At 37.4% G+C, this 23,829-nt stretch overlaps 1 long non-coding RNA gene across 3 annotated transcripts; it reads left to right on the top strand.

The window, feature by feature from the left end:
• The first annotated feature begins 7,376 nt into the window (after positions 1–7,376).
• LOC135222211 (uncharacterized) lies at positions 7,377–16,604 on the top strand. Of its 3 annotated transcripts, none has more exons than XR_010316216.1 (3): positions 7,377–7,495; positions 12,418–12,500; positions 16,226–16,604. It is a non-coding gene; the product is annotated as an uncharacterized LOC135222211 (long non-coding RNA). The 3 variants fall into 3 exon arrangements; XR_010316217.1 differs by lacking the exon at positions 7,377–7,495 and adding an exon at positions 9,012–9,249; XR_010316215.1 differs by lacking the exon at positions 7,377–7,495 and adding an exon at positions 9,015–9,157.
• Positions 16,605–23,829: the final 7,225 nt, after the last annotated feature.

Here is a 23,829-nt window from a genome sequence, read left to right as displayed (position 1 = left end):
CTTTATCTTATACAGTTCTCTCCTGGCTTCTCCCTTTGCAATTGCCATCACTCTCCTTGTTTCATTCTTTGTCCGTCTATCCCCCTCTCTTGCTTAGTACCTATTATCTTCTTCCCACCCAATTCTGGCTATACCCTTTACCTTTACAGCTGTTTGAACCTCTTGATTCCACCACCATATATTCCCCGCTCTGCCAAACACGAAATCAGAGGAATTTATTACTGGTGATAGAAATTCATATCTCGATGTGGTTTGCATCCCACAATCATTTGTAGATCCCGTTGCTAAGTAACCTAGTGATTTCTAGGCAAGTAGAAATATATAATCCTCCGGGCCAGCCCTAGGAGAGCTATCAGTAAACTCAGTAGTCTGGTAAAACTAAGATGCACTTATACTTTTTTTCCCATCACCATGTTTCTTTTTCCTGTTGCTGCTTAAAACTAGTCCTCCCAAACACCTCTGCTGCTGGCACAAGAAACTCTTTCATATCATCCCATATCTCTCCTCAGGCGATTCTGACATTCCACTTACAAATCTCTCTTGTCTGGCTAATGAGTCTATGTCGATGATGGCACGTAAGAAATACGATGCATATTGGAACGAATTCTGCCTCTCCTTCCATCCATTCGCTCTTGCATGTTGTTGCAATCGCAGTTCATCGACCCCACTTCTCTCTCTCTCTCTGCAATGTGTGAATGGTATTTATATAATATTTTTAATGCACTTTTCACTGATGTCATTATTTATTTGGGTATTATCCGTTGTAAAAAAAGAAAAAAAAACATTTACACATTCTTTTCCGGGAGAGAGAGAGAGAGAGAGAGAGAGAGAGAGAGAGAGAGAGAATAATTCTCTCCACATGTGAAGGTGAAGTTCCTCACTGTCTTAGAGCATCGCCGTTTTCTCCTAAGTCGCAAGAATACGGTTATCCATGGTGATAGGCAGCACTTAACTATATATATATATATATATATATATATATATATACATATATATATATATATATATATATATATATATTTATATATATATATATATATATACATCGAGCTACAAATGTCCTTTAATATCTAATTCGCTCTACCTCGGAATTAATATATTTTCGTTTATGTTAACCGAAGGGAAATTTTTTAGCTAATAAGAAATTTGTCGGCTCACCATCGAACCCAACAAATTTATGACGCACAGTGAAGCCCTAAACCACACCGCCACCGCAAGAGGGTATATAAGTTTATGCCACCTCTCAACTACAAATACCTGTCGCTCTCAGGTGCTCGTTGTTTTGGAGCCGGCATCAATCCACCTGTAATTGCAAGCGTATCCCCCTCGATGTGGGACCACCTTGACGTGGTGAGGGGGCTCTTGAACCCCAGGAATTAGTTCCCGGGTGTGAGTCCAGGAGTCTCATATATGATTTTCTATATATTGGAGTAATATTGTGGAATTTTCCACCTTATGTAAAATTTATAGGACCTGACAAATAGGAGCTATGGAAAAGTTAGTACAAAATAATTTCATTATTTCTCCAGCCATTTGGTTGCATTATCAACATCTAAGGTTTTCCTTCTGAAGGGGGCACTGCTGTTAATTTTTGGCGTAAGTTATGATTTGTTTTATTTTCTTGTAGGTGTTTTATTTTGCTAAAAATCTGGATTTGTAAATTAATCTGAGAGTTAATAAAATGAAGCTTTTTGAAATAGTGTGTCTTTCAACATTAGGAATATACATCAATCCTTGCATGTTTACGGGATGTTTGTGTCAGTAAGCATTTCTTCTGAGAAACCTGAATATTTTCCCATTGAGAATAATTAAATTGCTTTTGGCGCTGCTACCCAGTGGTATTTCGACGTCAGTTCGACGTGCGAACGAATCTGTTTATAAAAGAGAAAAACCGGCTCTGTTTGACAATTCAGCGAACGTCTCCGTCCCTCGAGTCCATTCGGGTGACACTAAAGGAGTCCCAGCTGGCATCCATAATCAGTTGATCGTGTTAGAAGTGATGACGGTTATATTGACCACTGATGGTTGATTTTCAAAAAAAAAAAAAAAAAAAACTGACGGTTGATGAATTTGGTTAACAGTATCGAACATTATTGCCCTCTGTTTTAACATTAATTTTTTCTCCTCGAACGTAGAAACAAATTTCATTCTCTGTTTATAAGGTGAAAAGATTTATGACGTTTGAATCTGTAACTGACGCGGTAACAAGCTTTACTTTCAAACAGATAAGTTTCGTGTTTTGATCTCTTCAGATTTGATTGTATGTTATAAACGTTACTTTGTTCATATTTGTTGTGCTTCTGATATCCTTATAACTTGTAGAATACTGCCCCGATTGTTCTGATTTTTGCTTACCACTTTAGCTTTCTATTATTAATGAAACACTGCTGTTATTAACTTTAATACCTCCTCTGTCATAGTGGGAAACTTTAAGGCCAATCCCAGACTACTAGTAATATGCGATCAGACCCGATAAACGAATGCTCTTGAACAGTAAGGACAATGTCATCTTAAATGTTAATTATTATAGACAGGATTAACTTTCATAGCCATCGTTACTGAGTTCAGAGGCAGTCGTTTGACTCATGAATAGGATGAGATTTTTATAGACTGTTATTTCCTCGTTTGGGATCAGCTCTGCTGGATACAGATGTATTATGCCCAATTAGATTATATTAAATATTCGAATGGATTAATTTTATTTAGCAAATGATGACTAAGTGCGCCTTTCATGATGTCAGAAGTGAATTAAGAAAATGGTTATCAGCCATCTGCTGTGCCCAAATGCATGGAACTGAGGGGCGGTGGAAATAATTGTCGTTAGAAGTCGATTGTCGTCAAAATGTATTCATCATACACCTGTCTGAATTCCACTAAAACGAGAACGTAACTCCAATACAAAAAACAAAAACTATTTATTTTTTTAAAAACCTTTTCTTCATCTCCTTCCTCCCATTCCCTTCCCACACCCCAGCACCCCCTTCCTAGCCTCCTCCTCCCCTGCTCTTCAGCATCTGTTATGATTTTTTTTTTTTTTTTTTTTACGCTCTGTGCGTAATTGAGTCAGAACAACAGAAACCAAACAAAATAGTAGATTTCAATGTATACCCTTGATTTTTATATATATATAACGTTGAAAAAATAACAGTGCCTAGTTACTGGAGGCTGTAGAGTCCGTGATCTCCAGGTTCAGTCTTTATTCTTTCTGTATGCCTACACCTGTATGTCCAAATGAGTATCGTTTTTGAAGTCGAAACAGGAATAATCTGCAGTGAATTCAGTGCTATGTTTTACATTTCGTTCGCTAATCCATACTTGCAAACAAAAGATAAAAAAATAAATAATATTAGTAAATATAAATGTTCATATGAAGCTAGTATGACGTGATGTGATTTTGGTTTAGAAGCAGTTTCTCTCATTGCACCACTAGAGTAATTAATGGTCTCATTAATTCCATCAATTCAGAATCTGATTCAGGATGCGAAAATGGGTTAAATCTGGTTAAAATCTGAGCTTCAGAACTCTTTATTATAAAGCAATCAGATCGATAAAGTGAATGTGGGAAATAGAGATAAATAGAGGAGAAAGAGAGAGAGAGAGAGAGAGAGAGAGAGAGAGAGAGAGAGAGAGAGAGAGAGAGAGATTGAATAAACCGTAATTACATTCATTTTTTCAGCTTTCTCATTGAAGTTCATGGTAAAACTTGCTCATTTTAAAGGGTTGGCCTTTGGAACGTGGATAAGCAATGATGCATGATTTGGCAGACATTATTCATTTCCGCTCACGACGTTGTAGGGGTCATGATTTGTTTGGCTATTTCTTTGAGTATCTGTTTGGTTATTGTCTTCGAGCAGGATAGCCAACAGACCAAAACTGGACCTTGTTTGTGTGTGTGTGTATGTGAGAGAGAGAGAGAGAGAGAGAGAGAGAGCGTTAGGAAATTACGCCGTCTGAAGACTAGGGTTCATGCTTGCCTTTTAAAAGAGGAGTTCTTGAATGATACCCTCGTGGCTCTAAAATCTTCACCAATTCTTGAGAAACTATGAGAAGGCATTGGTTAAAAATGCAGGAGATATTTTAACTGGGTATATGTCAATGAGAGGCTTTTGTCGATATACTTCGGAAATTTTTCATTTGCAGTACTGGTTTTTATTTGTAGTCAGTTGATGTAATTCGTGTAATAACTTTTTTTTCTACTTTAATTGTATTAATTTCTAAGGTATTCGACTTACACATTAATTTGTAATCTTTAGAGCGCGTAATCCCTTATCTGAATATTTCAGTTGAAATGTAAGACTTCCAGAGTTTTTGCCATTACTTCACCAAAACTCGTCCTGGGGAACGCCATAATTATCACCGGCTTATTTGCACCACTGACATTTTTGAGAGTGAAATCTTTATTCGTAGTTATGCAAATGCTCAGAAACATTCTCTCTCTCTCTCTCTCTCTCTCTCTCTCTCTCTCTCTCTCTCTCTGTATATGGGTGTGTGTGTACGCATGTGCCATCTCCTTTAGAAGGAGCTGTTTGTATTAACGGTGTCGAGTTTTCTTTGTGGTCTCCAATCTAAGTAATAGTCAGATCTAACCTTAGTTGCGTATCAGTGCGCTAGATGATTATTCGTGTGTCGTTATCACTTTGGTAATGAATATTATGATTGTTATTTGTTCAGCAATAAACATGTTTCCCCTTCAACGTGTGGCTTCCCAAAACACCAGAACTGCTACTGCCATTTTTTTTCTTTTGACTACTAAATTAGGGAAGAGGCTCTGTACTAATTTCCCCACCGACCAACATAAAAATTAATATAGTAGTTTGAAGTCATCCTATAGTATGTGGGCCACATTGTTCATGTTCCCCAAATTATACACCAATGATCACATGTCATCGACTTGATAGCACGTGGTAGGTATATCATGCGATTTTTTTTTTATCTTATTGTGATTATCATCGGCATTTCTTGTAACGTATAAAACAGAGCTTGAAAACCATATAAATAAAATCAAAAGACGATATTACATATATTAAAATCGCTGTCAAGAATTTGGAGACTAATTTATGATAAAACGGTAAAAAGGGGTAACTGCAGGATGCTTCTGACATTAATACAAAGATTTTTTGCAATATTCAGCCATTTCATTCACGTTTTTCACTCTGAATAGGCAGAGCTATTCTTGATGAACAGTTGCTTATGTCCTAAAATACGCCGTAGTTACTTTCTGCAGAAATACACCTCGCTGATAAGTTTCGGCTGATGTATTGTTTTTGAGTTCTGTTCATGTCCTAAGACTACCCTTGCAATTATTAATACAAAAAAAAAAAAAAAAAAATCGACCGTGCATTCCTGATGGAAATTTATAGATAATGTAAAACATCAGAGAAAATAAGAGAAGTAGAGAGAATTGCTTTTGTGCTGGCTAATGCATGTTTCAGTTTTCATTTCAAACTAATATCAGTATTTACGAAAGACTAATTGCTGTATCAATTCCTCATTGTATGAAATTATGAAAATGTTTAATGTTTTCTCCCATTCGTTATGTTCTGATCTCACATATCTTAGTTCCTCGTTGGAGGAGTGGTTTACGTGCTCACCTGCAGATTCGGTAGTTCCAAGTCCGAATTCCCCGCTCTGCCAATGTGGAATCAGAGGAATTTGTTTTTGGTGATTAGAAATTAATTCCTCGATTTAATGTGGTTCGGATCCCACAATAAGCTGTAGGTCCCGTTGCTAGGTGGCCAATTGGTTCCTAGCCACGTAAAAATATCTAACCCTTCGGGCCAGACCTGGGAGAGCTGTTAATCAGCTCAGTTGTCTGGTTGAACTAAGGTCTACTTTAAACCAAAGAATGCAAAGTGCTTCTTCTCGCTGATATGGAAAAAAAAGTTAATCTCGAAAATTTCTTCTTGAATGAAACTAACTTGGAGATTTTGGATTTTCCCTCGACATGGGCGGAAGAGGTCAATTGGTTTCCATTTCAATCTTAGGAATTATTGTCTGCTTGCTGCTAGTTTATTTCGGATTTTTACAATGAGTAAACTATGAAATAATTACAGTAGATATTGGTTATTTAATTTCCTTATTTGGCACATTTACATACATATGCAATATATTAGGTCTGTTATGATGAACTATGGACTTTGGAATTATAGGGAAAATAGTGGCAGAGGTTGGGATAATTATTTTATGAAACTGCTGGATATACAAAATACGATTCCATTTCGAAAAATGTCAAAATTACCGTTTTACCCTGGAATTCATTCCGACTGAGAAGCAGCGGTTATTTCCCTGTCATTTCAATCCAAGTGTAAAATGTTCCTCTCGGAATTTCACCCCGTCCTCAGGGCATTTCTTTTTCTTTTATCTTAATCATGTTTGATCGCAAACAATCATTTTTTTTGCGATTAGTGGAATTAACTCCGCAAAGAAAAGAAGGTTATTTAATCGCCGCTGGATGCTTTCATTAGTGAACTCGTTCTAGGTCTTTTGCTGTCGAGATCGTATGCATTGCTAAGACGTCTCTTTTTTTGTGATATATAAAACATTTGGGAAACTTTACATAACGGAATGCATGGGTCAACAGAAGCATCGCGATCTTTTCATGAAACGATACCAGGTAACATGTTTCGCAGTCTGTGGCCTCCCACAAGGAGGTGTTCATATTCTCAGTTCGATGGTCTGGTAAGTCTAGTGGGTTTCGTTCCATCGTAATTATTGAAAAGCTAAGGCAGGAAACTAAAATCAAATGTGGAAATGAACTCTGTCCCTGGAAGCATTAGGGAGTGTGTGTGTGTGTGTGTGTGTTTGTGTGTGCGTGTGTGTTTGTGTGTGTGCCACAACCTATCAGGATTCTTGGAAAGTTACACTTTTGAAGACTACCTTACTTTTTCATTTACTTTTGCCTCCGTGATTTTCAGCCAATTGTCTCGGGAAAATAGACACTCAATTATATGAGTGAGGTGCAGTTGCCAGGCCAGAGGGAAGGGAAGATCGTGTACCTACAGGATTTAAGGAATGAGGGCATTGTTATCTCCTACTCCTTACATTGCCTTTTTGTTTCCGTCCGTCTAGTGGCTTCTAAAACTGACCTGAGGGCCAGGAAGAGAAACTGGAAGAGACATCAAGTCAGGGTAAAGTGGACAAAGCGAAATTGTCTGTTTTTTATATATTATTATTAATATTATTATTCTCCTTAATAGTTACCAAAATATTTTTCCTTGTATCATTTACTAAAAAAATATTGAAGCCACAATCCACAGAGTCTCTCTCTCTCTCTCTCTCTCTCTCTCTCTCTCAGCCCATCAGGAGTCGCTTTTGCATCCTCTTTTCTAAGGGTGCTGCATGGACTTTTGTGATTAGCTAGAAGCTATCTGGACGGTTATCACTTGTCAGTCAAACTGTAGCCATTGGCTTTGTTAAGCCATGTTTAGTCGTCCTCCGGCAAAGACGTATTGTGACCACGTCACCCAGAATAATTAAGATATTGGCGTTTATGAAGGTGAGTTGGTTTGTTGTGTTAAGAACTCGCTTAATATGCACATGTGAGAGTATAGGTTTATGGTTACACAGATTTTCGATTCGTTTTTTAGTTAAGCCGAGAGGAACATGTATATGTTGCTTTTCTGAGGCCTCTGGTGAGGAAGTTTATCCTTATATGAAAGGATGTGATTGTATAGTCCCACTGAAGGAAGCTGAATTTCATGTGCATGAGGCTACTACTGCCTTTGAAGTAGGCCAATGCTAGCTTAGGATCCCAAGACCATGATAAAGGATTGAGTTGGTATGCAGTCATGAGTATTGCATCACCGGTTATATTTAATTCGTACTTGAAGAGCGATGGTTCATTGCTGTGTGCATGGAATCAATATATTGTGAGAGTCCATATCCCGTTGAGTTAAATTGATCACCATTTTGGCTCTTAGTCTCCATGGGCTTGTGATTCCTCGTTGTAACCAATTGCATTCTGCTATCTTACAATTACTGCTGTAGTTTTCTTCTTTGGAGGGGCGGGGATCATTTAATGAAAATCTGATGTTAGGGTTAATAATGATGATAATGAGAACTGTAAGATGTATGTAATTGGGGTTTGAAAAGGTTGATCCTTATCCATCCAACTTGTACTTTGCGCCAATAGGACCTGGGATTCTCTTCGAAACTGTAATTAAAACCAACATTGCTTTCCAAAAGCGCTGTTTTATTTAAATTAAATTACTAATCAATCGATATGCTTCGTGCCCCTTAAACGCCACTTACGTAATGACGGTTGGTCATTATGGTGAACTTCAGTTTTAAAACTGTTGCGGTTAGGAGGACGTCGTATTGCGTAGGTTAGTTATTAAAAGCCGTTTTACCTCTATTCTAAACTTTTAAATATTTCATGCTCTGTTTCAAGATACACCAGTTTTGGAACACTCGGTAGAATCTGTGTTGAGTTTCTCCATAAAAGTTACTTCGTTGTTACTGCTCATTGTAGATGGCCTTGTGGCAAAGGTGGATCTTGTCCGTACGAGTAATGATCTTTGCTAAAGTAAAGGGAATAGGATGAGTAGGATTCTCTATCCTGGTGCTCGTCAGTTGAAAAGATAATGTAATGTAAATATTGTGCAGCTTCCCCCGTGCCTGACGACCCTGCCACTTTGACCCAAAGAAATGCCCCATAGCCAGATGAGTAGTCATTTTTCCTAAATAACTTTGTGACACTGTGAATAACTTTGTCACTGTGGCATTCTGTACATGCTTCCAATTATCGCGCTGTCCTTTAATTCTCACAAGATCACGAGGGTTGTGGCTGCTGTATTTGGAGTGGTACTTCTCAGCACAATTACTACACAAAGTAACTAATCTGTATCATTTGCCAGTAAAATCACGTAAAACGTTAACTTTTCTGAATATAAGATTGAATGAAGAAAATTTGGTCCATTGTTATCTTACAGGTAATGGCAGTGGTAACTACCATAAGAGAGTTCAGAGTTAAGCTAGTCAGGGGGGAGGTCAGTTGTTGATAACCGGTTGCTTCAAGTATTCTGCGCTTCTAGTACCAGCTAGTCTACTTGTAACATGCTTAGTGCCAATACCTGTATTCACAAAGGTCTACCAACTGGTGTGTAGTCTAACAGTGTGATGGCCCCTGACGGCCCCTGACGGAAGGACAATTGACCTGGTCGGGCACTTCCACTTCGTGTGGCACTAGCTAGATCAAGAGATTTCGTATCTGATGCAACCGTAGCATCATCACGACATCAGTAAGGATGTGTACGTAGTTAGAATAGGGCGTTTAGTTGCATAAAACCTTGTGTGGGTAATGGAATACCTTTCTTAGCAATGGGAAAACAATAATTTCTTGAAGTCGATACATTCAAGTCAGAAGTCTTAATTTATTTACTTGTTTTGCTCGAAAATAGGACAACATTTTTCCTTATGCAAATCACGAGCTAAAATATCCCAAAATGTTTTCCGTCACAACGGCGCGAGTCATTTAGTCAGACCAATGGGCGCAGGATTCCCTGTCTCCAGAATAAGTAGTGAATTGTATTAAACATTGCTGAAGGACATGAGACTTGAAAACAACGACTGTGACATTTCAAGCGTCCCCTTTTCTCCCCAATTTCTCCCTAACAGTGAGCGTGGAAGCCTCTTCACTGAGGAAGTGTATAGGGAAATTGTATGAAATATATTCAAAGGATTTCGGTGGCTATCTGCAGTACGTGCTAGCGGTGGGTGTGACTCGATGATTCTTTATTTTCTAATCTGAACAGGATTAATTATATAATCAGTATTGGGTTATGCTGATATGAGTTTTCTCTCTCTCTCTCTCTCTCTCTCTCTCTCTGAATGCATGTATGAAATAACGAGGCAATAAATTCTTTTTGCCTTTAAAGGTCTCGGCTTGTCTTGAGGGAAAGCAAAAGGAGGAGGAGGAGGAGGAGGTGATTATTGCGACGTCATCACTTATTTTGTAAGGCCCTTCTTTCAGTCAAGCGCGTGGGATACAATTTTATTTATTTTTTTCTTAGTTAATATCTGCCTTTTTCTTATTTATTATTGAATGGTGTGCCATTAGTTTCATTCGATTTTATTTAGTTTTTGATTAGACGTCGATTAATCAAGGCTCGTTATGGTTATGATTTTTATGAAGGCTGGTGAGGATCGGATCTATTTTGTTTCCTGCGTTTGCCAGGGTCATTTTTCACTCTTGTCTGGACGGTTTTCGAAGTAATGAGGAGACATGAACAAAGTGCAAAAATTGTGTTCTTTCATGTTCATGGCCTTTTGAAAATCTGTTGGGTGCTTTCTGTACCAAAGTGTCTCAAGTTTTGGAAATGAACGTATTATTTTTGTTTTTTTCTTCTTACTTCATGGTAATAAAACTTAGATTTAACTCCTTACCATAAGTAGTATGGGTATGTTTACAAATTATCCGTATGAAATTTATGGCAGTGTTAGTATGTTAAAGTAATGAAAAACTTTTCTTTTCCAAACCGATACCCTGTGATACCCTGTGAGCAAATGGTTCCGCTGAAATTTATTCCAGTAACTCTATATAGCTACCGGCTGTCGCCCCCATTCAAGGTAGCTGAATTATTTTAAACCATTTCTAATCTGTGGAGGTTTTTGCATGCGATATTTCTTGCCATCAGATAGGGACTCAGAGGAATAACGATATCAATAAATCTTTGGATAGCTGGACTCTCAGAATGAAAATTGTTGTCATAAGCTTTCCATATTTCAAGCGGGAGTTTTTTTTTTTTAATTTAAATGGGTTGGCCTGACAATATAAATCAGTAAAGTAGCCATATTCAAGAACTTCAATAACGTGAAATTACGTGGGTTTTTGAAAACGCCAGTCTTTCTTCAGAGCCATATGTGAATTATCGTGAAGGGAAAGTGACAGGAAAAACAATCATTCATTTATTTTTCGCCCCTTTTTTATTTTCTCATAGTCTGCTATATGAAGAGAGACTAGAGGAACCATATTCATTTTCATTCGGCAATGGGAGGTGTGCATACTTGAGTATTCCATTTTTGGGTAATTCAACCCTCCATTTGGATTAGATTGTTAGCATATGGAATAGAGGAGATTGTGTAGAGAACCCCTGGAGAACCAGGGACTTGAATAGAGCGTGAGGTTGAAGCTCTCCTTCTACTTGCGATACCAGTGCCAACTCCCTTGCATGCCTGGGCTTGCACACGTGGTGCCTGTCTGGCCTCCTTTAAGTGTAGAAAAAGGAACTGGATTCGAATTTCCTGCTGTTAGTGGAACTGACGAGATGAGAAGTTCACAGTTTGTTCGTTGATCTGAGCGATGTGTGACGGTATGAGGTGGCGAGACAAAACGATAGATAGCTGGCAAGACCAATAGGGTCCGACGCCATAGTCGTCAGCGTCAGGGGAAGCAAGTGTTTGGGAGCCTTCCTTTTGCTCCGTAGGTTAGAAGCTGAACTGTCTGATGATGAAGTGGGTATTAATTAACCCGTTATGTACCAACCTTTCACCTCAGAGGTAGTACTAGCCACTCGGGGATCGAATGTTATACACACCCATTTCTATACATTTCTAATATATTAAAAAACGATGTCTTTGATCTCCAAGGGGCTAGTACTAAACATGGCGTCCCATTGAATAGCTTCCACAATTTAAACTAGCTCCTCTTGAGGTGACACGTAAGTAGACACATACCGATGATGTAGGAAAAGTGAATTTAGACGTTGTGGCCAAATAAGGAACAAGAAGGAAATGTTTTGTAAAGGCTTAAACTCGACTTTATGTATAATGAGGTTTTGTTAAGAATGCTAAGTTTTTTTTTTCGTGGAAAGGAATTTAATCAACTTCAGTCACCAATATTTTTCAAATATTGTGATATGTAACTCTGGGCTCATATGCAGTCTTCATGACTGAAATGCTAAAATTATCTTGTTATTTATTATATGACTCATTTAAGTCAGAAGTATTTTTTTATTTGTTTTGGAAATTGAAAATATCATTCGTGATTATGTCCTCAACTGGGAGATTTAGTTATGTAGTTTCTCGATTACCTCCGAATTGGTAGATCGTCTTTGGGTCATTATGATAAGACCGATACCTGCTGATATATTGCTCATGCTAAAGCTCTCTCTAAAGAACCTGACTGTTAAACTTGAATGGAAAGGAGTCGTCAGGTATTGATCATAACTGCTGATTGGGTTTAAGACTTAAGTGTGGTTCCAGGACCCCTTTTTTCACGGTATTTTGATTAATCGAGTGCACAACGGGATTTCTCATGATTAGGAAGTTGTTACTGAGAATATTCAAAGTGAGTGAATTTGCTGTTACGCAGAAGGTATGATTCTTAGCAATATCGTTATATCAAAAATAATTTTTTAAAAACATTTTTACCATAAATCTAGTTGAAAACAAGGGTATGTTAATTCCTCTCTCTTTCAGTTAAGGCCTTCCTGAGAACCTGGGATTTGACTATGCTGACACACAAGACGAATGATGGCGTCCAACAACAAAATTTAACACAAGTAAGGGATCATAATGTCTGTACTGATTTATTCATATTGTAGAAACTTACATTTATAATAGAATTGTTGCAGTTTTTCGGAATTTTCCTTTCGCCTTTTAATCTCTGTAGTTGTCGGTAAAGTCGATGGAAAATGACTTAATACGTAGTTGAAGGGAAACTCTTATCTAACATTCCTTAGAGCTGTCTTAATTTGTCTAAAATATCCAAGTTTACAAATACAGCATGAATTTTTGCTCTTCATAGCTAGTGCGTAAACAAAAATCTCTTTTCATGTAATTCTGGCGTTACTTGCAGTTACCAGGGACCACCCTTTCTGTAGCTACCCCTCTGTATTTGCCTCCATTACTATGAAAATAGCAAAATTCCTAGGTGTTACCTGTGGTGGACACCGGCATTAAACTTTAATTCCTTGGACACACTGGCTGCACTCATGTTTTGTGGTATTATTATTATTATTATTATTATTATTATTATTATTATTATTATTATTATTATTATTATTATTATTATTATTATTATTATTATTATTATTATTATTATTAATAATTCAGAAGATGAACCCTATTTATAGGAACAAAGACCACAGGGTCCATTTGCTTGAAATTCAAGCTTCCAAAGGATACGGTGTTCATTCGAAAGAAGTAACATAAGGTAGTTGAAAACAAACTGCAGTGATATAGTTAGCTCAATGGGTCTCTTTAGCACTCTCTGCCTTGGTAATGTCTTCCTAAAGGTGTTTTGGTGTCCCATAACTTCTCAAGAAGTACAGATGTGAATAACTCTCACGAAGTACAGATGTGAATAATTTCCATAACTTCGTACAGATGTGAATAATTTTCATAACTTCTCAAGACGTACAGATGTGAATCATTTCCATAACTTCTCAAGAAGTACAGATGTGAATAATTTCCTCTTTACAAGATACTTTCCTGCAGTTGCCTCATTACAAGGACTGATACTGTTGTTGACTTCTCTAGCAATAAGTAAAACTGTAAATGATCGATGTCAACGGTTTCTCGTATCCTTTTCAAATGATTATCAGTTACTCTTTCCCATTCTTCTGGTCCTTTTCATTTCTTAATCAGCTTTTCCTGTAGAGTACCTGTATTCTGGTCAGCTCTTTCAGTAATTGGCACACAATTTTTTTTTATTATTTTAAAATTTCAGACGATATTCGAAACACTCTTCAAATGCTCCATTCGATTTCTTTTCGTTACATCTCCATTTTTCATTATTTCTTAGCCCCTTTGCTCCTCTTAATATATTTATCTAACATCTGCCATGTTGATCTGATTTCGTTCCTCCCATTTTTTGTGTTCTCGGTACCTCCCTCCCTCCCTTCACTTTTCCTAATGCTTGAAGGCTGTCTTTTGTCTCTCCTATAGACCGTCGTACTTCTTGATTCTCTAACCATGTATCGATGGCCTGTCTACTGTGTCACCTGCATTCTCTTTTTATGGTATAATTACAGAAACTTTTTTTTAAAACATTCATCTTTCAGTTTCCATGCTTGTATTCTCGTGCTGTCTTTTTCTTCATCTTGTGTCTGTCACTCATTCCGAGTAATGTACAATGTATTAAGGATTCCCTCACTGGTATAACAACAGAAACCTTTTTAGTGTTGTTTGTGCTTCGCATAGTAAAATAATTTCGTTTAAATTTTCACTTCTGTATTTCACTCATTTCTCTCTGGGTTGCTTAAACTGCTTCTCCCTCTGCTTCATTTGGTCTTCCTGATTTTGGTCAGTATAACATGATCACTTGTTTTCTCTCCAGTTTCATCTTCAATATTCTTTCGTTTATTTGCTCCCCTCCATCACATCTACCGTTTCCATTAGAAGTGCCAATACAACAACGGTTGATTGATGCTTCGGTTTAAAAATGTCAGTGATTTTGTTAAACTCTTACAAGAAAGAATGGTGGTTCTAAAAGGTCTGTTCAGTAAGCAGATGTATGGTATCTTCAGCAATCATGCGAAATAGAAGTTTTGTCACTTTGAAAAGGAATATGAACCACTGTCAATGGAATGTTTGTTCCTATCGTGTGGTAGATTGGCATGAAAATTTAAGAAGGGATTAATCAATCGATATTATAATGTTTTCCAATGTCGTAAAATTCCTGTATAAGGTTTCTTTGGCCGTATGGTACATTTTCCATTTCATGAGCACATATGCTGTTTGCGGTAGAGCGACAAATTGTTTGTTGATCGGCATCAAGTTGATCATCGGGAGGAAGAAACTTTGTCGATTCCATGTATGGTGTTTTTACGTTATGTGGAACCAGTGGTTATTCTCACGATTTGCGAATGGGTATTTTAGCGTAGTTTGCGGTAAAAAGTAAGAATCGTTACTCGAATGTATCACGGAAGGCCTGATTCTAATGAAAGGACTGGACTAATATAGACTGAGAGGGCCAGGATGATTCTGTGTGTTTTAATAGCAATAATGTTGTATTTTCCTCCATCCAAATTTAAAGAGCTAAATTTCGGTCCCCATTTGAATACACAGTGTTAAAATCAAGTATTGTTATACTAAGTATTAAGCTTCCCAATATTGCATAGAAAAACCACAAAATTTCCGTAAAACGGCCATTGTCTGAAATGTCATAATGATGCATTAAATTCCTGCATATAATTGAAGCCATTTTAATCGAATGCTGGAGGAAATTTGTCTTGAAAAGATTCGTCGACCATAATTGTCGAAGACTTATTCCATCAGTTGAAATCGTACTTGTCTCTCTCGATCAACATGACCGTGATCGCCTATGCTTAGTTTTAGATATACCTATTGTTCCGGTTCCAATTTAATAGATGCCGAAGCAGCTACGTAACTGATTTATCCTCGGTAACGTTTCAGTAATGTTACCTTAAGCAAAGACACGACGAGCATTGCCCGTAATAGTCAAAGGCAGGCAGGAGTCACATGTAGGATAACATACTATTTGGACCACACCCGTGATCACCATCCACTTGCAAAATTGTTAAGTGTCTGTCCGCGGTGCATTTGCCCCCCGTGTAGAAGGGGCTTTAGACTCCTTTATAATCTGCCGATCGCTATTTAGCAACTTTGCTTTACTTCTTAAGTCAAGTGTTTATCCTATGCATACATGTAGGGAGTTTTGAGTAGAGTCAAGGCTCTGTCACAAAGTATATATGGCCAAAATTGTTGAACAAGCACACATTATTAATAACTTCCTTAAATTTCCAATTCAGCGAACACGCAGTACGTAATAAATTGCGAAATATCTCCCGCTGTTTGTATGGTAGTTGTGGCAAAGGGTTTGGATTAGAAATTGCATTTAATTCTCGTCGTTTACTGTTCATGTTGATTTGTACGCTAAGGGCGTGGTATGCTTCGGAATCTTAAAGAGTCTTGTTTGCAAAATTACCGTATAACAGATAGTGAGAAAGAAATTATAGTTTGTGTAGAGTAAATCAATTAGTCAGCATTGAGTAAGGATAATTCCCTTATCTCCATCACATAAAGTAGTTGATCAGTTTCATTGACCGATATTTGTCGATGACGTTTGATTCCAAAAATTGAAGTCTTGTTGTTCACGATATGCTCTGTTATACTTTCTTGTTACGTGCTACTGAATCTTAAGAGACTTGTCTGTAAAAACACCCTATAACAGTTTGTGAGGTTAAAGAAAGGGAAGTTGAATAGTAGTTCAATTATTTTCCAGCATAAAGAAGTTCAATTGTAGTAATGTGGAATTTTGCAGGTGAAGCCGGGAGTGCTACCTTTCGAAGGACGGTGTGAAGAATCAAAAGGCCGTCTAGATCCCCAGGAGTAACTTGGAATTTTCATCCATATACCGTATGTTTACCCTAAGCATACCATCAACCGTCAGCAGATATTGAAGTTTTAATGTGGACCATAGACAGACGAGGAGGAAAAAACACGGGCTATCTTCCAACACCCTCGATCCTCAACACGGGTGTTCACTGGAAAGAGCTTGGTCTACAAAAATTTAACAACTTTGGACTTGGACTAGTTGGCTTTGAGTGTACAGCAGGCTCAACAATCAAATTACTTGTAATTTGGTACAAAATCTTTAAATGCGTCATATAAATATTCAAATTACAAAATCTTTAGATCATCATATAAATATTCAATTGTTTCAGTCAATTTCCCTAATCTTACAGGCAGCTAAAGAACGTCAACGGCTATTTGATAAATTTTATTGCATTAAAAAGTACTTCTCACTGCTTTGGTAACACATATAAAGCACAATTTATTAAAATCTAACCGGTGCCGCCCCGCAGTGAAAAAATAAATAAAAAAAAAAAAAGTGAGGCGTCTGGCCGGAGGCTGATCTTTCTGCGTTCGGTCCTCTCTTCAGCCTGTAAAAAAAAAAAAAAAAAAAAAAAAAAAAAAAACATTAATACGATATCTGCAACTACCAAACTATGTCAGGCAAAATTAATATGGTCTCTGCAACTTGAAACTGTACAAGGGACTATTTAAGACAAAATTCACATGGTATCTGCAATTTAAACTGGGCAAGGAACTATATAAGGCAAAATTAATATGGTATCTGCAACTTGAAACTGTACAAGGAACTATAAGGCAAAATTAATATGGTATCTTCAACTTGAAATTAATATGGCATTGCAACATGAAATTAATATGGCATCTGTAACTTTAAATTAATATGGCATCTGCAACTTGAAACTGCAAGACACTGTACAACGCAAAATTAATATGGTATCTGCAACTTGAAACAGTATTTTTTTTTTTTGTAATTTTGCCTTGTACAAAGTTAAAGAAGAAAATTGCGTACTTGAAAGAACAGGATAAAAACAAAGACCCTCTCTTCATAGAGTATCAGTATCTATCTCCTGTTACAAAAGTACTGGAAGGGCTCCCCACCTGGCCAAGCTTAAAGTTCATTTCGACCAACAGATCGAGAAAATAATATGATTCCCAGTGAAAAGAGGAGCTTGTATGTTACGCTGTTTATCATACTCTATTTACTTTCTTGGTCAATTATGGTTTGCAATTACATGTTATTACAAGTAATTATAGCACAACGAGTTGATAATTTTTATCCAAAATAATCTGAATTAACTCTGAAGAAAAGCATTTAAACTAAACGTTATAAACGTATTGGACTATTGGACATCTCGCTAAAAATCCTACCAATTGAAACGTACGGGATGACATAAAAAGCCTCTTACACTAACATAAGGACTGTTGCAAGTTCGCCAATGGGCCAGACCGGCTATTACTCGTATATGCACACACACCACCATTTAAAAAATACAGTGAGACTAGCAAAAACCAGATGGCTATTAAATTACTTACAGCTATACAACCGTTATATGAATGCAAAAGACTCCTTTATAACAAGTTCACTAAATCACACTCCGCAGGCTTTATAAATAGCAGAGGACTGGACTAAGATGGAAAAAAAAACTGCATAAGGCTGAGCTTAAAGCCAATGCACATTACACACTTAAAACCTATTAAGTGCTTAATTGTTAACACTGGAAAAAGGAGGAGAGAGAGAGAGAGAGAGTGTGTTCAGAAGCTGCTTACCTATGTACAGGTACGTGAATTTAGTTAGCTGTCCACAAAAGAGATCATGGAATCCATCATCATCTAAACCCTAAAATTTAGGACAATCAGAGTATCACCACTGCCATCATTAGAGGACCCCAATTCCAGGCTAAAGAGAACCAAAGAAGAACGTCGTCCTGCAATGTAAAAGGCTCCAGTAAAAAAAAAAAAAAAAAAAATGTTCAAACGCACTGTTAACAGCACTAAGTGTAAGCATAGCCTGTTGGTGAAGGCCGCTAACGCCTTCCCCATCTAAAAAAAAAAGAAAAAAAAAAGAAGTTATTCAGATTTGCAACAAAGCAACAGCAGTGAAAGCAGCAGCAAGTAAAACACGACTCCAGTTACATCGAGAGAGAGAGAGATAACATTATGAAATTTTACCCAAGACCAAAACAGAGATATCCCAAATCTTTATTGAATTGAGCTTTTCCTCTGCCCCTAACTACAATTGTAAGTTGAAGAATGACGGGTGAGACATGTGGAAATTCTTGTGGAATAAAATATAAGATTAAAAATATTGATGAAATGACTACCAAAGCTGAAGGAAAGATCATTGGTGTCTGTACCTTGCCCAGATCCGGATGAAATAAGAAGGGGAGATGGACGCCTAAATTCATTATTGTGAGCATCATTATTATTCCAATTATCCAAGTGGGTGGGCTACACTGGTTTGGTCAATACTTGGGCAACAAGTTATAGAGTCCTGTATGAGAGGCAACGGGTCAACGGTGCGAACTCTGTCGACTCGAAGACGACAGTTATGTTAAAATATGCCCAAGATAACACGCAAAAAAAAAAAAAAAAAAAAAAAAAAATTGATCTACATTTAGCAAATCTTGTTTGATTGCATCCGGATATTCTATTTGCTAACGCCATTCTGAGGCTAGGTAAGGATTTTAAATAAGCCCAACTTAAAAGGAGGGTAGCCGATGAGCGTATGATTGTAGCGAGTGGCAGTTGGGGAAACTGAGTGCATCAAATTTCGATTTCGTGACTAATGATACGTTCTATACACGAAGAAGCTTGGGAAAGTATATTAACAAGGCCTAATCCGTATATTGTTGACCACTAGTTAGCGAATATAAAAAAATTATTAAAAATCCAATCGAAATTCTTGAAACATGCCGACTGAAAACCTTAACATGATACCACGAATCAGATAGTACTGTAGTGGCACAAAGGTAAGGTACCCGACACTGCCTTAGATTTGGTTTGTCCTTGCATGGGGCGAGAAGCCAGAATAACGAGATTCTGGACGCTGCTAGATGGAAGTTCGAAACCACAAATGACAGGACTCAGACAGACGAATGGGCATTCACGACAGAATTAAAACTTGACCAACTGATAATTATCGTACCATGTTAAGGAGCCATGATCCCAAGAAACAACACAGGAGAGAGAGAGAGAGAGAGAGACTGCATACCTACTAAATATGTACAGAATAGGTAAAATTAAAATGCTCATAAAAAAAGCCCCCCCCCCCCAAAAAAAAAAAAAAAAAAAAAAATCTCAAGAATTATACTGGTCACACTGTAAACTGAGTGTGGTCCATGATTAGTTAATTGTCCGCACAAGGGATAATGTTATGGAGGAATCGACCATCATGTTAAAACCGAGAATTTAACTCAATCGAGGAATACAACCACTACCACAAGTGCACACCAAGTGTAAGCTAACGACAATTAATGCAGAAGTCTTGCAATTTTAAATGCTAAAGTAAAAACCTCTTGCAGCTGGAGATCCAAACGAGCTGTCAAAACGGCACTACTATAGAGTGAGCATAGCCAGCATGAAATGTAATGACCCAAAAAAAGAAAAAAAAAAATCCTCCTTGCTAAAAAATCGCCATCAACTGTCATGAGTAGGACAAGGCAAGCATCGGTCTCTGTGCAAACAATAGTGGGGCTCTCAGTGAAGGTTGCCAACGCCTCCGCCATATAAAAACACCAGGAGTTGCTCAAATTTGCCACAAAGTAACAGTCTAGTGACAGCAGCAGTGGGTGAACTTAGTGGCTTGATCAGCTTAACAACTCTCTCTTTGAACATCTAGGTGTGTCAAGTCTACCTTTGTGCTAAGCTTGACTGAAATCCCTTCAATAAGGACGCACCAACGGGAAACCCAAACCCAGATTTCGTTAGTAATGGACTTGTATACATATACACCCAACCCCCCTTCACACTAATTCGATGAAAAAAAATACCAATTCAGTAAGTTAGTAACTTTGAGGAAAGCATTGTTCTTCACGATAAACAAGGAGGCTAAGTGATTGTGTTCTTGACCAATAGCCTCCTGAAAGGGCCTGTGCAACCTATCGAGAGAGTGAGAGAGAAGAGAGAGAAATATGTAGTACCCACTAAACTTTAATTCTAAACAAGGAACTATGAGAGGTGCATCAGATGACAGAACCCGTTTGCAGTCAACGTTATTGATTAGTTAGTTGATCTAGCTGCTATTATGATAAAGATCACATTTCCTTAGTCATATCCAGAGCCTACCCGTTGCATAATTAAGTTTTAGTTTCTGGTGATACCCTGACAAATTAACGGTAATTCCAAGCCCTCATTCCGCGGTAAAGTAGACTATGGCAGTTGACGTTTTCCTACGTTATTTTACTTACTGAACAAGAATTTAAAATATTTATTCGGACGACTGTAATTAACCACCAGGGGCCAGTACTAAACACGGCGCAATACATTGGACGCCCCAATCCCTATAATAGTGGAAGTCGTATCCGCGGTTACGTTCCTTGCAGTCCGTGCGGAACTATTCTTTAGAATTACCTCAATAATTACCAAACACTTTACCTAAGAAATCGAGACCTATCCTAACCCCACAAACGCAAGGAAAGAAACTAAAATAGTGTACACAATATTTGCTAAGCATGAGATTATTGGGCCATTAATCGATATTTGCCACCTTACCCAATTTCTGCTAATCACAGATTGAACACTTCACAGAACTGACTGATTAACATCACGTTTTCATTACACATTTATCGCTTTATTCCACGATTGCAAATTCATGCCACTAACGGAGTTTTTAAACATTGCAACCTTAGTTAATCACAACTGATCACCTGGAATCGCTTTCATCCCTAAAATAAGACCGATACTCGACAGTCACTGTGCTAGTTGTAACACTGGGATTCTTACTTAAACAATTTTAAATGCCTATTCTAACCAACCTTCATCAGATATTAGCCAAAATTGCGTAAAACTGTTGACACGAAAAGGGTACTTACGGAATTTTGCCTAAACTAACATTTCTAATACACAGCTAAAAAATACTGTCAGCGTTCACCAGACGGCTGCCTGAGGACTGTCACTGTTCTTGAATTCAACCAAGATTTTTCTCTTGGCCAATCAGAGACCTCCACCAAACCTAACAAAGAAGCCATATCTATCGCCTTCTCTAATAGGCTGAGGCTATGAGCTTTGGCCAATGGAAGGAGAGTCTTTGAAAGCGATTTCCCTAATGGCTGGTGGGACTCGACACGACCAAAGACACGACTTCCAAATAATTTTTCTTTTTGAATGGTCATTGTCTACTTCAGTATCAAACGAATATTCCGTAAATAGAATGCACAGAGTAAGATACTTAAAAATATTAATTCATAAATTGATTAATACAGCAATAGAAAGTAATAATTTGTAACAGTTCTGTCAACAAGAGCATAATGCAGGAGATGGAAGAGCTAGAACTCAACTGTACCTTGGATACTGTGCTGGCAGTCATTACGAGTACACCTATTCGACCTGGAGCACCCATTTTTTTTTTTTTGGGGGGGGGGGGGGGAGTGGGAGATTGGGAATGAAAAAAAATTCATGCGTGATCACTTTTACTTTCTGCAATACACAAGCTTCCCATTGTCCTCTCACCACCATCTACCATACTAATACTAATATGCTACGTATGCACTATATATAATATATATATATATATAACATTATATATATATATATAGATAACTATTATTATATATTATATCTATGTATGTACGGTATGTATGTATGGTAAGTAGTATGTATGTATGATGTATGTATGTATGTATGTATGTATGTATGTATGTATGTATATATATACATATGCTGCGTGCTGTATGATTGTATAATTTAACGTGTATGCGTGCATGTATGCTTGTATATTACGTGTGTATGCGTGTGTATTGACCAACAAATTGCTGGCATTAAATTTTCGTTGGCGTATGCCACAAGCCTTACAATTACTGAAATTTGTTCATGTCAGCTGATTTGATTCTAATGAGCACAGTCAAGTAAATTGCTGCCACATCTATGCATTCGAAAGGAGATCATATGACGCGAAGAATCTCACTATCATATCACCTCTCTTTTGGACGTCATATATGAAATAAAAAAGGCATTCGGAAAGGATTAGTGAGTACTTGGCGTTGGGTATAATGGCTAATGGAAAAATACTACGTATAAACCAAGATAATAATAGGGAATGAATAAGGGAGATTATTATAGCGACAAAAGATATCGAGGAGACACACCCAGGGGAATGTCTCATTGGCGTTCTTCTGTGACATTGCGTCGTCGTTACTGAAGGAGACGGCCATGACATGGACGTATTATATTACCCTGCCACTCATAAGGATTTTATGGAATGTGCCATGGAGCGTCAGATAAGAAGTGATAAAGGAATCAATTAAGAAAGGTGAGGCCCCAGAGAAGGGACAGCGCTGGGTGCTAACTTTTGTATTGTTGTCGTTATCATTAACTCCTATTTATGCAACTCTTTTCAATCTTCTTAAATTTATGCTACACCTATTTTCATTCTCTTCCAGATCCTGACCTCTGAAGTTATCTTTCCCTTCCGTGAAGTGAGAAACTAATTAAATAATTTTTTTTTTAGTAAAACTCTGTTATCAGATAATTAATACCTCCTTCGCATGAACAGCAAGTTATTAAAACTTTTATAATCCTTCATCGTTCCGAAACTGATTCCAGTTAAGTTCCAAATTTCCAAGAAGCTAGAAAAAAGTCTGTCGGATTTTCGAGTTCGCTGACCAAATTTAGTTAATCCTATTCCAGGGTTCGATCAAAGCAATTCCCATAAGAAACTCCACCCAACGTTCTCTCTCTCTCTCTCTTCTCTCTCTCTCTCTCTCTCTCTCTCTCTCTCTCTCTCTCTCTCTCAAATCTTCGTACAATTACTGACGAGTGGTTGCTTAGTACCATTTCCAGTCACTCTTACACTAGCACCATTTAATATAAGTTCACGAGCCTATCTGTCTGAAACCATCCTTAACATTTCTCTTGTATTAGGAAGCACCTAAACAAACATTCATAAAAAAAAACGAACCAAACTTAACCTCCTTGGTGGAGGAAGCAACGTCACATGCATTTCTTTCTGAGGTCCTTCTCTACCAATTCTCTTTTAACCCAGAAGAACAAACCATTAGTTCTAACCTACCTGGACGAACAAGCAATAAAAACCCTTGTCATTTTACCACCTTCCTTTTACTTGGAAGCGAGCGCGCACACACACACACACACACACACACACACACACATATATATATATATATATATATATATATATATATATATATATATATATATATATATATCTGTATGTGTGTATGTATGTTTTAATTTAAACACACGAACAAGTGTTAATTGTTTTCCATGTTTTAAAATATTCCCCATTTTTCCATAAATCACCCGTTACCGGCACTGTCAATTCTTTTTTACTGACTCTTGACTTCTGGATGTTTACATGAACCTTTCATGCTGGAA

The sequence above is a fragment of the Macrobrachium nipponense genome, chromosome 3 (genome assembly GCF_015104395.2).
Source record: "Macrobrachium nipponense isolate FS-2020 chromosome 3, ASM1510439v2, whole genome shotgun sequence".
NCBI lineage: Eukaryota > Metazoa > Arthropoda > Malacostraca > Decapoda > Palaemonidae > Macrobrachium > Macrobrachium nipponense.
This window is presented reverse-complemented; position numbering and strand designations above follow the sequence as displayed.